The sequence below is a fragment of the Artibeus jamaicensis genome, unplaced genomic scaffold, assembly GCF_021234435.1.
Source record: "Artibeus jamaicensis isolate MK-2021 breed Jamaican fruit bat unplaced genomic scaffold, CSHL_Jam_final contig_1082, whole genome shotgun sequence".
In the NCBI taxonomy this organism is placed as follows: Eukaryota; Metazoa; Chordata; class Mammalia; order Chiroptera; family Phyllostomidae; genus Artibeus; species Artibeus jamaicensis.
This window is the reverse complement of record NW_026521213.1, coordinates 76,369-89,710: the sequence shown is the minus strand read 5'-3', so window position 1 is coordinate 89,710 and position 13,342 is coordinate 76,369. Positions and strand designations below refer to the sequence as shown.

The following is a 13,342-nucleotide window of genomic DNA, read 5'->3' as shown; positions in this document are numbered from 1 at the left end:
GTGTGGTAAAGTAGTAGACCTCTTTGGAGATGGTTTAAGACATTAAATGACAACAGTAAAAATGACAGGGGCACCCTCTCAGAGGTGCCTGTCACAGGACGTGGAAAAGAAGATGAAATCACTCACATTGGGCAGCTAGGTGATGTGGCCAAGAGTTGCTCCCCTTTCCAGTATCTGTTAGAAGGACTCCTGCCCCTTCTCAGCCTGGATCAGCAAGAATTGAGTTCCCCATGAGCAGAGAGAACATTAGCATCTCTGTTTCTCTGTGTATAGACCGCAGTGCTTCAGTATTGTACTGTTTCCAAACATGGGGAAAAAATGGAGATCCAAGTCCTCCATGCTGAACTTCTTCTTCAAGATCCAAGGGCAGGTTAGAGAGATAATAGGCTTGGCATGGGAACCTCCTGTTCGCTGATCTTAATGCTGGTACAAGTGTGGCTAGGGGACATAGGCTACCTCATTAGGAGGGACATTCTCTCCTGCCATCTTGAGATTCCTTACTGGATGGAATTCTTAGATTCTTTTTGTTGAGCAAGTTGATAGATGAAAATGCAAAATCACAGATGAGAGAAAGGGAGCCAGAGAGAGGAACACGGAGGGGCTGAAGCAGAAGTTGGAGAAGAAGAGGAAATCAGGGGACAGGGCCCAAGAGAGAGCTGCGGGAGAAGAAGGCAGAGAAGAGGACACGGTGAAGGCTGGGAAGAACATTGGCAGGGATTTTAGAAAATTAAACAATAGTAAGACTATACTTTTAGAAATCATTTCTATAGTTCGTTACTAGAGAAGTTTCTCTGAACGTGTAGAGCACCTGAAACCACAAGGAGGAGGCTCAGTGTTCTCTTCTGAGAGTGAAGCTGGCATTTGGTGTTGCTTTTGCAACTGCCAATAGCCATTGATGATCGTTCTTCTCTTTCTTTGGAAGAGTAAGAGGGAGAGAACACAGTCTGAGTGGTAAGAAAAAAAATTAAACAATAGTAGCAAATAAGAAAAAGGGGGGGGGGGAGAGGGGGGGGAGAAGGGGACGTTAAGTTGTTGAGAACTTCACTCTGAACTATGATATGCCAAGTCCCTCCTCTCTCCCTCTAAACAAATTTTAGTGGTTCTCTGCCTTAGGTTTGTTATTTTTGTCATTGTGGCTGTCATTTTGATTATTAGGTATGATGACACAGAAGACTGGATTCCAGCCCAGAGCCACGTGAAAGATGGTCCCCCATGGAGCCTCAGACATCTGCCTTTGTCTCTTTTTTTTTTGTGGGGGCTCCACTTACTTTTTGTTTTTTTTAAAGATTTTATTTCTTTATTTTTTAAAGATAGGGGAAGGGAGAGAGGAAGAAAGGGAGAGAAACATCCGTCGCCTCTTGCATGCTTCCAACCGGAAACCTGGCCCACTGCCCAGGCATGTGCCCTGACCCAGAATCTAACCAGCAACCTTTTAGTTTGTGGGATGAAGTCCAACCCACTGAGCCAGACCAGCAAGGGCTCCACTTTCTTTGAAGGCAAACCACAGCTAACTTACATATTTAGTAAAGCCTAGCTGTCCAGTACTACTGTATTAACATTATACTTAGTACTTCTGAATTTCCTGCTCTATGAATTTCAAACTAAAAAAATGAAATACAGTGCAATTGGAACCTTACATTTTCTTACATAGCTACATAGGCTTCAGTGCCAAAAAGCTCCAACCAGAACTTTGGGTCTCCTCCCTCTTCCCAGTCTCCCAACAGCCTGCCTCCAGGGGAAGTGAGGGTCTCCATGGCTGAACATGTGAGGGTTAGTAGGTTTAAGTGCCTGTGGACAGATTCTTTGCCTGTAAAAACTGGGTGAATTACAGTACCTTCTAAAGCATGTAAATTTCTTAGCATGGTGGCCAACACAATGAACTTTAGTTAATATTAAAGTTACAATAATTCCTGATTTGGAACATTTCATTTTCTATTTCCCATTAAGCAAAGTCTCAATTTAAAAAAATATTTTACTGATTATGCTATTACAGTTTTCCCATTTCCCCCTCTTCATTCCCCTCCACCCTGGACACCTCCTTCCCCCACATGCCCCCCTTTAGTTCATGCCCATGCGTCACAAGTTCTTTCGGTTCTATACTTTTCCATACTATTTTTGCCATCCCCCTGTCTATTTTCTACCTACTGCTTATGCTACTTATTCTCTGTACCTTCTCCCGCCTTCTCCTCCCCTCACTCCTCTGTTGCTAACCCTCCATGTGATCTTCATTTCTATGATGCCACTCCTGATCTAGCTGTCCACTTAGTTTGCTTTTGTTTTAGGTGTGGTTGTTAATAACTGTGAGTTTGCTGTCCTTTCACTGTTTATTTTTTTTATCTTCTTTTTCTTGGATAAATCCCTTTAACATTCCATATAATAAGGGCTTGGTGATGATGAACTCCTGGAATTTGATCTTATCTGAGAAGCACTTTAACTGTCCTTCTATTCTAAATGAAAGCTTTGCTGGATAGAGCAATCTTGGATGTAGGTCTTTGGATTTCATGACTTGGAATACTTCTTTCTAGCCCTTTCTTGCCTGTAAGCTCTGTTTTGAGAAATCAGCTGACAGTCTGATGGTAACTCCTTTGTAGGTAACTGTCCCCTCAGGTCTTGCTGCTTCTAGGATTCTCTCCTTCATTTTAATCTTGGCTAATGTAATGATGATGTACCTTGGTGTGTTCCTCCTTGGGTCCACCTTCTTAAGAACTCTCTGAGCTTACTGGACTTCTTGGAAGTCTATTTCCTTTGCCAGATTGGGGAAGTTCTCCTTTATTATTTGTTCAAGTAAATTTTTCACTTGTTGCTCTTCCTCTTCCCCTGCTGGTACCCCTATAATTCAGATGTTGGACTGTTTAAAGATGTCCTGGAGGTTCCTAAGCCTTTCCTCATTTTTTGAATTCTTGTTTTTTCATTATTTTCTGTTTGGTTGTTTTTTCGTCCTTCTGATCCACTCCATTGATTTGAGTCCCAGTTTTGTTTCAATCACTATTGATTCCCTGAGCATTTTCCTTCATTTCACTTAGCATAGCCTTCATTTGTTCCTCTAATTTGTGACTAAAATCAACCAGTTCTGTGAGCATCCTGATTACCAGTGTTTTGGAGTGTGCATCCAATAGGTTGGCTATCTCTTGGTCTCTTAGAAGTATTAGCTCTGGGGCTTTGAGCAGTTCTTCTACTTGAGCCATAATGTTTCGGTCTGTTTGTGCCTGTTATGCATGAGGGGTCTAACCTTAGGTGTTCACCAGGACAGGGCGACCCAGGTCACTGGGTTGTGATGCTGTATGTGGGGGCGGGGTCAGAGAGAGAGAGCAGTGGCATTTGTTCTGCTCTCTGTATGATTTTGGTCCCCTCTGCCACTTTCTGAAAGCAAACTGGGCCTTTCTGATGCTGCTTCTCAGGTTGGTGGCCTTGTGTACATTCTAGGAGTCTTTGGGTCTCTCCAACAAACTTTCTTGTGGGGCTAAGTACCTCAAACCCTGGCACCTCAACCCCTAAAAGTTTTTTCACTAGATGCTTCTAAGCTTTATTTCCCATTGCTGGGGTCCTGGGTTGATCAGTCAGTCTTACTAACCATTTGTAAACCTGCCTGGTTTATCTGCACACGAATGTGTGTCCGTGGTCAGCTAGCCATCTTGCATGTCTCACTGGGTCTGCTTGTTTATTCCCCATGCACGTATCTGGCAGCGACTTCTGCCTGAGCACCTGGGTCAGTCCGGCTGCCTTTTTCTGCTGATACACCACTCCACCAGCCGCTGACTCCACCCCTCTTACCTGTCTGGATGAATAGTTCGTTGTTGTCAGACTTTGGTACAGTTTACTTTTCTGTCTGTTTTTTGTTGTGTTTTTGTTTCTAAATCTTTGCTGCCCTTAAACTTGGATGTGCAAGGAGGTACAGTATTTCCACTTATGCCTCCATCTTGGCTGGAAGTCCCTCAATTAATTTTTTTAGGTATTTGTTATTGATTATGCTATTACAGTTCTCCCAGTTTTTCCCCCTTTATACCCCATCCACCCTGCCCCTGCAACCCTCCAGCCTTCCCCCCACCCTTAGTTCATGTCCATGGGTTGCACATATAAGTTCTTTAAGGCCTCTGTTTCCTATACCATTTTTTATCTTTCCCTGTCTATTTTATGCCTACTAATTATGCTTCTTCTTCTCTGTACATTTCCTCCACTATTTGTACCCTCTTCCCACTGAATTTCCTCTATGTGATGTCCATTTCTCTGATTCTGTTCCTGTTGTGGCTGTTTGGTTAGTTTTTGTTTTCATTGTTTTTCTTTTCTTTTAGGTTCATTTGGTGATAGTTATGAGTTTGTTGTCCCTTTATTGTTCATATTTTTTATCTTTCTTCTTGGATAAGGCCCTTTAACATTTTCTATAATAAGGGCTTGGTGATGATGAACTCCTTTAACTTGACTTTATCTGGGAAGCACTTTATCTGCCCTTCCATTCTAAATGAAAGCTTTGCTGGATAGAGTAATCTTGTATGTAGGTCCTTGCCTTTCATGACTTCAAATACTTCTTTCAGCCCCTTCCTTTCTATAAGGGTTTTTTTTTTTTTTTTTGAGAAATCAGCTGATAGCCTTATGGAAACTCCTTTGTAGATAACTGTCTCCTTTTCTCTTGCTGCTCTTAGGATTTTATCCTTGTCTTTAATGTTGGGTAACTTAATGATGTGTCTTTTTGAGTTCCTCTTTGGGTCCAACTTCTTTGGGACTCTCTGGGCTTCCTGGACTTCCTGGAAGTCTATTTCCTTTGCCAGATTGGGGAAGTTTTTCTTCATTATTTTTTCAAATAAGTTTTTGTTTCTTGGTCTTTTTGTTCTCCTCTGGCACCCCTATAATTCAGATTTGGAATGTTTCAGGTTGTCCCAGAGAGTCCCCAGCCTCTCTTAATTTTTTTGGATTCTTGTTTCTCTGTTCTGATCCAGTTGAATGTTTATTTCTTCCTTTTGTCCCAAATTGTTGCTTTGAATCCCAGTTTCCTTCTTGTCACTGTTGGTTTCCTGAATATTTTGCTTTATTTCATCTTGGGTATCTTTCATTTATTCTTTGATTTGGTAACCAAGCTCAATTAGTTCTGTTAGCATGTTGATTATCAGGGCTTTAAATTCTCTATCAGTTAGGTTGGCAATGTCCTCATCACTTAGTTCTGAGGGTTTGCTGTGTTCTTTTATATGGGCCATATTTCTTTGTCTTGGCACACTGGTGTGGTTGTTCTGGTTGATTTTTTCTTTAATTCCTTGGTTGACAGAGTTCCATGAAATTTAATTTTTCTGGTGCTTCTGGTTGTTTATTGATTTTAGATTGGTTGTTATCCTCCTTTTGGTTGTGAGAGGAAGCAAAGCATTTCTACCTATGCCTCTACCTTGGCTGGAACTCAAAGTCTCAATTAATTTTGTAACTGATATTTACTTTTCAAAATCCAAAGATACTTTTTAAAACAAATACCTGGTGTAAAGAATAAATGTTGAAAACTTCTCTAGAAAGCCTGCCTCCCAATTAAAAAATGGGCAAAGGACTTGAACAGACACGTCTCCAAGGAGGACATATAGAGGATCCAGGGACACATGAAAAGATGCTCAATATCACTAGCATTCAGAAAGATGCAAATTAAAACCACAATGAGATACCACTTTACACCAGTCAGAATGGCCATCATAAACAAAGCAACAAACAACAAATGTTAGAGAGGTTGTGGGGAAAAGGGGACCCTAGTTCACTCTTGGTGGGATTGCAGACTGGTACAACCCTTATGGAAAACAGTATGGAATTTTCTCAGAAAAATAAAAATCGACCTGCCTTTTGACCCAGCAATTCCACTGTTAGTAATATATCCCAAGAACCCTGAAACACCAATCCAAAAGAACCTATGCACACCAATGTTCATAGCAGCACGATTTACAATAGCCAAGAGCTGGAAGCAACCTAGGTGCCCATGAGTAAATGAATGGATCAAAAAACTATGGTACATTTACACAATGGAATTCTATACAGCAGAAAGAAAGAAGGAGCTCCTACCCTTTGCAACAGCATGGATGGAACTGGAAAGCATTATGCTGAGTGAAATAAGCCAGGCAGTGAAAGACAAATATCATATGATCTCACCTCTAACAGAAACCTAAATGACAAAACAAACAAGGAAGCAAAATATGACCAAAGACACTAAAATAGAAGACAGGCTGACAGGGACAAGAGGGGAGAGGGGAGAGAATCACAGCGGAAAAGGGGAAGGGTTCACAGGAACAAGTATAAAGGGCACATGGACAAAAACTAAGGTGGGTGGCGGGGAATGGGAGGGAGGTGGGGAGCACTGGGGGGGATGGGCAGGGATGGGAGTAAAAGACAGAAAACTGTACTTGAACACTAATTAAATAAATCTAAAAAAATAAATGTTGAAAATTAAAGATTTATTTTTGGCTTCACACTTGCTTATTTGTTTGGTTTGTTCATCCAGAAGAATAAAACACCCAGTTAAAGTCACTCTTTCCAAAGGGGGATTTTTAAAGGATGCATATGGTTGGAGAATTTTACTGACAAATATAAAAAATGTCTCCGTTTTCTTTTTTTTCTTCAAACTATTAATTCTATACTCCTATTATGATGTCTTTTCTCTATTCCACTCTTTCAGGTTTAAAAGCACCTGTTATATTTTTGTGAAAAATTTTTAAAAAATCTAATTGTCTTTTTGTTTCTTTTTGTTTGTTTTAGGACGGTATCATTAACAAATAATTTACCTATTGCTTCATTGCTAAAGTATTCTTTTAATGTTGGGTTCCAGGTAACTGTGTTCACAATATGACTGCCCGCTATATGCCTCAAATGCACACACACACAGACTTACCCAGGACCACTTAATAGTTACTCATAAAATTATATTATTTTTAAGTGGAGGTAACTCTTCTCCTGTCTATTTTGCATTATAATGCCTCATTTTTAAACTTTATGTTGTTTACTATATTCTGCTTTTGCAACTTTGATGAATGCTTGTTAGTTACTCACATCTGATGCAATCCCAATGTTTTCATTTCTACGGTTCTAACATTCTCTCTTGTCATGGATGTAGGGTTGCATTTTCATCTCATAAATTCATTCTCTAACATCTATGATTTTTTCTCTTGCTTATTTCAGTTATCACACCCACTTCTGTGATTTGGGGTTTTTTAAATTTTTTACATTTTAATGTTGATTAATTTTACAAATACTTTCATTTCTCGATAAGTGACTACTACCGACTACTGATCAGCACCACCGTTTTATAGGCTAAGGGACTGGTTTTCACTGGACAGCTTGATGTCTCCACACTTTTCCTTAAGATCACAGAAAAACTGCACCCAGCTGATGTTGGAGTGAAGGAACCTAATGTTTTATGTATGTCATCAGTTAGTCAATCAACAAAAATCAGCAAGGCCAGCAGGTATGTAGACAGGTATATAGATAGGTAGACACACAGGTCAGAGTATCATAAATGCTGCTCTATTATTTGGATTACCAGAATCTTCAGGAAATCTCTCTCATCAAAATGTCCCAAAGCTGCTACATCTGTAATGTCAAAACAAATACATCTTTCCTCAGCCTACGAATTCACTGCAGCTCTCTACCCCTCTGGTCTAAATGACTGCTCGGCTCCTTTGGTTTCTTTAAGCATCTTCCCCGTGGAACGAGAATAAAGTAATCTTGACTAGTCACCTCTCTTGATGATCAACTATGATTATATAGTTTACAACAAGAAGGTAAGCAAATGAACCTTTTCATTCTTGGTTCATTAAGAAAGGTTCAGGTTTCAGTAACAAGTTAGCCTAAACTCAGAATGGCTCGGTTATTAGACATTTATTTCTTGCTATCATTCTGTCTGGGCCAGGGAATGGGTGGGTTGTCCAGTCCCAAGCAGGCAGAGATGACTGTCATTTCTATATCAGGCTCTCCTGGTTGCCCTTTTAATGGTATTTTTGGCAGTTGAAAAGAGGGCAGTGAGACAAATAGAAGAAAATTTGAACAGTCATTTTTTAGAACCAATTTATTGGAATGGTTTCTAATATTAAATGATTAGAAACCTTGTAATCTGTTCTGCAATTCCATTTTTAACCTTAGAAAAGCATTTTAGGGGGTTCCCTATTTGATATAATATTTTGTAAGTATTTACAACAAAGAATCTTGCTTTTTTCATTTATTTTGCTAAATGACATTTTGGCACAATTTTATTAAGGGATCTGTTCTCTGAAATAGGTTCTATTTCTTTTTAATGACCCAAAAGGACAGCAAATAATAAAATGGAAGGCACAAAAACCATGCCACAATTATAGCATGGGTCTCTCTAAGCTTTAATAGCTGCATTTGTAATACCAAAGTGTACATATCTATATGATGCCAATTGGTACATAAGGACCAAACCTTATTATGCCAGATTCTATTAGAGGCAGCTTACCTGAATCAGTGATTTCCTATTTTTATATAGTTACTTATCAACCTACATTTTCTGATAGCCCACAAACATGGTAAAGAAAGAAAAAGCTCTTTATGTGGCATGGAAAACTATAAGGATGGAAGAAACATTTGGTCCATCCATTTCTACTACATCCACTTCACATTTATTTTCTGATATTTTAACATTGTTAGTAACTTCTCTGTCCTTAGCCCAAAATTTAACTCAGTATTGGCCCTCTGAGATATTTGGGGAACTAGGGCTCAGCCTTGAAGAAATGCTTCAGAAGGCACTGGCTCGTTAGGATTCAGGGGTCCCTACAAACCTTGGGCCCTCTGGATGGCATCAGAGGATTCGGGTGTTTGCCACTTGGAACTGGAGCTGCCTCCCTCTTGGGCCAGCAGACCACACTGCCTTTTTCCTTCTCTGGTGTTTTGTGTGTCTTCTGTGTGTCAGGGGGCATGAAGCACAACCTGTTTGCCTGTTTCTGCTGTATTACCTGACACAGTGGATGGATTTTGGGAGGAGCTGCTCCCAGAGTGCTTCCCACTGCAAGATGGAAAAGGAGTCCCACAAACGGGTGCTGCAGTGCATATGCGCTCCCTCCTGATGTGCTCCAAGCCCCAGCTCTGGGAGGGCATTGTCCTGCAGGGCATAGAAACACCACCCACAGAGACTCAGTCTTTGCTGTCCCTTTCTGCCTGTCACAAAGGAAATGCCCCTGGCATGGACCTCAGGGGTGGGATGTCATGCCATGCAGCCCCAAGAGGGCTGGGACCAGGGCCAGGAAGCTCTCTCACTTATTTTTGTGGCAATTGTGATAAAACCCAGATGTTTTTCTCTAACAGAACACTTGAAGGATTCCTTAATCTCACAACTTGAGGGAAGATACCTATCAAATTTGTTATATAATTAGCTTAGCACAAATGCCTAAATCATGCCAGTCATATACAGACAATTTCTAGTGTACACTTTTCATTCCTCTTGCCAGAATTTAGTTAAAACACTAAGCTAGCACCTCGAGAATCCTCTTTGTTCCGTTCCAGGGGGGGTTCCTCCTCTCTAATCAGTCAGGTCGGCCTGGACCACTTCTGTTTCTACCACCTGTTCTTGCCCAAGGTGCTCTGCTCAGGAGCGGCTCCTGCTGGTGTCCCTATTCCCAGATAATCCTCAACTGCAGCTACCGCTGCAGTGTATCCAAGATTACAGCTACAAGATTCTCCCTGACTGCATTTTCATGAAGACTGGTTTTTCCCACAAACGTTGCCCTTTCTTAGTGGGGAGAAATGCCCTACCGTCTTTTATTTACTGTCCACTCACTTGCACATGATTCTTGCCTCTCTAAATGTGCCTTCACTTTACACCTACCAAAAGGTTTCTTATGAGAATAGAAAATACATATCCATTTAAGAATACTAGAAGTTTTAGATTCTTTTAAATTTTACATTATTTCACTCATCTGATATGACAAAGATTCTGTGGATGAGGCAGGTAGTTATAAAACAAAATTTAATAATGACGTGTAAGCTAGAGTCCATAGTTCAGATAATTTCCTTCAAAGAAGAGCCAGACTCAACAACTGGAAGCAATGGCGCGGAGTCTAGTTTGTCCAAACAGGGCCAAACTGAGGGGCCCCTGTCCTCTGTCTCTGGGCTGTGTCTGTTTAGAAAGATCTTAGTCTTCATTACAGCCCCACTTCTTGTTAGCACAGGGCCCTAGTCCTGCCACCCATTACCAGTTTTCTATTGTTTGAAAGGTGGATAGTCATCTGCCTGTTAGCTTCTTGCAAGGGCAGAATGATGTTATTCACAATGAGCACTTAAAACATGGCCTTACACATAATGAGGGTTTGATAAATACTATGAGTTATCATTGAATCAGGACACAAGGTTTGTGTTCATTTATCTGTTCACTTTGAGGAGTCTGAATTGTTCTGATGTCAGTTGCAGTTTTTTAACTTAACTTTTTTAAACATGCCTTTGAAAAATGCCACTTTTTAAAATTGAGTTGAGAAGGACTGGAATGACTGTGGTCCCCAGAAGCCTTGATATCTGGATTCAGCTCATGTCTCCACTGATGCGATGTTAAGGGTCACTGTTCCAGTTCCCATTCACAGAAATCCAATCAAGGAGACTGGAACCAACGGTGGATGAGATTTAGGGGTGAGTTTTGAAGACCCCCTCGATCCCCTGATGGTTCATGGCCATCGGGTTTATTTTTCGTACCACTTCTTTTCCCTGGACACAGAGGTGCTGTGGGAAGAGCAAGGCAGGGAGCTGCGCAATGGCCAAGGAGACCTGGGGTGGCCACGGAGTGCTGACATGTTGACACAGGGAATCCGTGCACAGGCAATGCTGAGGAGGCCCTACTGCTTTATGGATTGTCCTGGGGTCCTCCTGTGCACCCTGCCATGTGCTCTCAGCTCTATGCTGAGAGGAACAGCGAAGGAACAGGACACAGGCTGACTTGTGCTCCGAAAGTCAAGAGGTAAGGATCTGAGTTTTGCCCCAGGGAAAGTGACAATAATCAGTAATAGGGGAAACACAATTCATTTTTCAAATGTACCAGCAGGGAGGGGATATGAAAAACATCTCTAAAGATTTATGTGCGTGCCCTTTTATGTGTAAATCATCAAAAGGCAGCAGACCTAACAGAAGACCACATGTTGAAATAGAATATGTGAGTAAATGGCAGCTTCTTACTAATGACACAAATCATTTTAAAAGTCCGTTGAATATTCAAGTCAGAGATACTGGTTTTAAGTATTTCTCTCTAGTGTCCATCATCTGTTTGGTGGGTGAGGAATGAGTAACAAAGGCCACCACACAGGTCACAGGGCAGGCTCCTGGGAAGACTGAGGTTCTACCTTGTGTAATGGTCCTGGGGGCCGGTGAGGGTAGAAGGACAGGAAGTATTCCAGCCCTTGAAAGAAAACAGGTCAGGTAATGCAGATGACTGTTGAAGAAAATGAGGCACAAGTGAGGGAGAAAAAACACATTTTAACCTTACTGGAGTTACTAGTATTTGTAAGTATGAGCGCCAGTTGAAATTATTCCCTTTAGCATATATATAGCCACTTAGGATGCAGGATAAGAGCAAGTGTATACCCAGAGATCAAATGCAAAACATCACCTTTAGTGAAACCTTTTTTTGTTTTATTGATTATGCCATTATATTTGTTCTATTTCCCCCCCTCCATTCCCCTCCACCCTGCACACCCCTTCCCGACCATCCTCCCCTTAGTTCATGAACACGTGTCTCAAGTTCTTTAGATTCTGTATTTCCCCTATTATTCTTACCCTCCCCCTATCTATTTTCTATCTACTATCTATGCTACTTATTTTCTGTACCTTCTTCCCCCCTTCTCCTTCTCCCACTCCCCTGTTGCTAATCCTCCATGTGATCTTCATTTCTATGTTCTGCTCCTGATCTAGCTATCTTCTTAATTTGCTTTTGTTTTAGGTGTGGTTGTTGATAACTGAGTTTGCTGTCCTTTCACTGTTCATCTTTTTTGTCTTCTTTTTCTTAGGTAAGTCCCTTTAACATTTCATATAATAAGGGCTTGGTGATGAACTCCTGGAATTTGGTCTTATCTGAGAAGCACTTTATCTGTCCTTCCATTCTAAATGAAAACTTTGCTGGATAGAGCAATCTTGGTTGTAGGTCCTTGCCTTTCATGACTTGGAATACCTCTTTCCAGCCCCTTCTCTTCTGTAAGATCTCTTTTGAGAAATCCACTGACAGTCTGATGGGAACTCCTTTGTAGGTGACGATCCCCTTATCTCTTGCTGCTTCTAGGATTCTCTCCTTCATTTTAATCTTGGCTAATGTAATGATGATGTGCCTTGATGTGTTCCTTCTTGGGTCCAACTTCTTTGGGACTCTCTGAGCTTCCTGGATTTCCTGGAAGTCTATTGCCTTTGCCAGAATGGGAAAGTTCTCTTTTATTATTTGTTCAAATAAGGTTTCTACTCATGACTGTTACTCATCCCCTTCTGGTACACCTATAATTCAAATGTTGGAACATTTAAAGATGTCCTGGAGGTTCCTAATCCTCTCCTAATTTTTTTGAATTCTTGTTTCTTCATTCTTTTCTGTTTGATCATTTTTTCCTTTTTTTCTGGTCTAGTCCCTTGATTTGAGTCCCAATTTCCTTTCCATTACTATTGGATTCCTGTGCATTACCATTCATTTCAATTAGTTTAGCCTTCATATGTTTCTCTAATTTGTGACTAAAATAAACCAGTTCTGTGAGGATCCTAATCACCAGTGTTTGAACTGTGCATCTGTTAGTTTGGCTGTTTCTTCATCACTTAGATTTATCAGCTCTAGGGTTCTGAGTTGTTTTTGAGCCATGTTTTTATATGTGCCTGTTATGTATGAGGAGCCTTAGTTGTTTACCAGGGCGGGGCCACCCAGGTCGCTGTTTTGTGATGCTGTATGTGGAGGCGGGGTCAGAGATTGAGCAACGGTGGTCCTCTCTGCTGGCCCAGTTTGTCCCAACGCTCGCCCCTATCTGTTTATCTGAGCAGAAATGTGTGAGCCCGTTGCCCTGCGCAGTGCAGTCTCAATGCTCGCCTCTTTACTGGTTTATCTGCACGCAAATGCACCATGGACCACAGACAGCCAACTGCGCCTCTTCCCTGTGTCCACCCATAGCTAGCCCGCACCTGGGATCCACGCCTTCGGCTGCTTGTGCATCACCCTGGTCGGGGATCTTTTTGGCCAACCCACCCTGCTGCTGGCTTCGCCCCTCTTACCAGTTTAGCTGAGTATTTTGTTGTTTTCAGACTCGGTACTGTCGATTTTCTCTGTGGTTTGGTTGCGTTTATTGTTAAAACTTTATTGTTTTTAGATTTGGTTGTGGGCAGATGCAAGGTGTTTCCACCTATGCCTCCATTTTTGCGCAAGTCTTAGTGA

At 41.3% G+C, this 13,342-nt stretch overlaps 1 non-coding gene across 1 annotated transcript; it reads left to right on the top strand.

Annotated features, from left to right (window-relative positions):
• Positions 1 to 739: 739 nt before the first annotated feature.
• LOC119037726 (small nucleolar RNA U3) lies at positions 740 to 953 on the top strand. Its single transcript, XR_005080275.2, has one exon. It is a non-coding gene; the product is annotated as a small nucleolar RNA U3 (small nucleolar RNA).
• Positions 954 to 13,342: the final 12,389 nt, after the last annotated feature.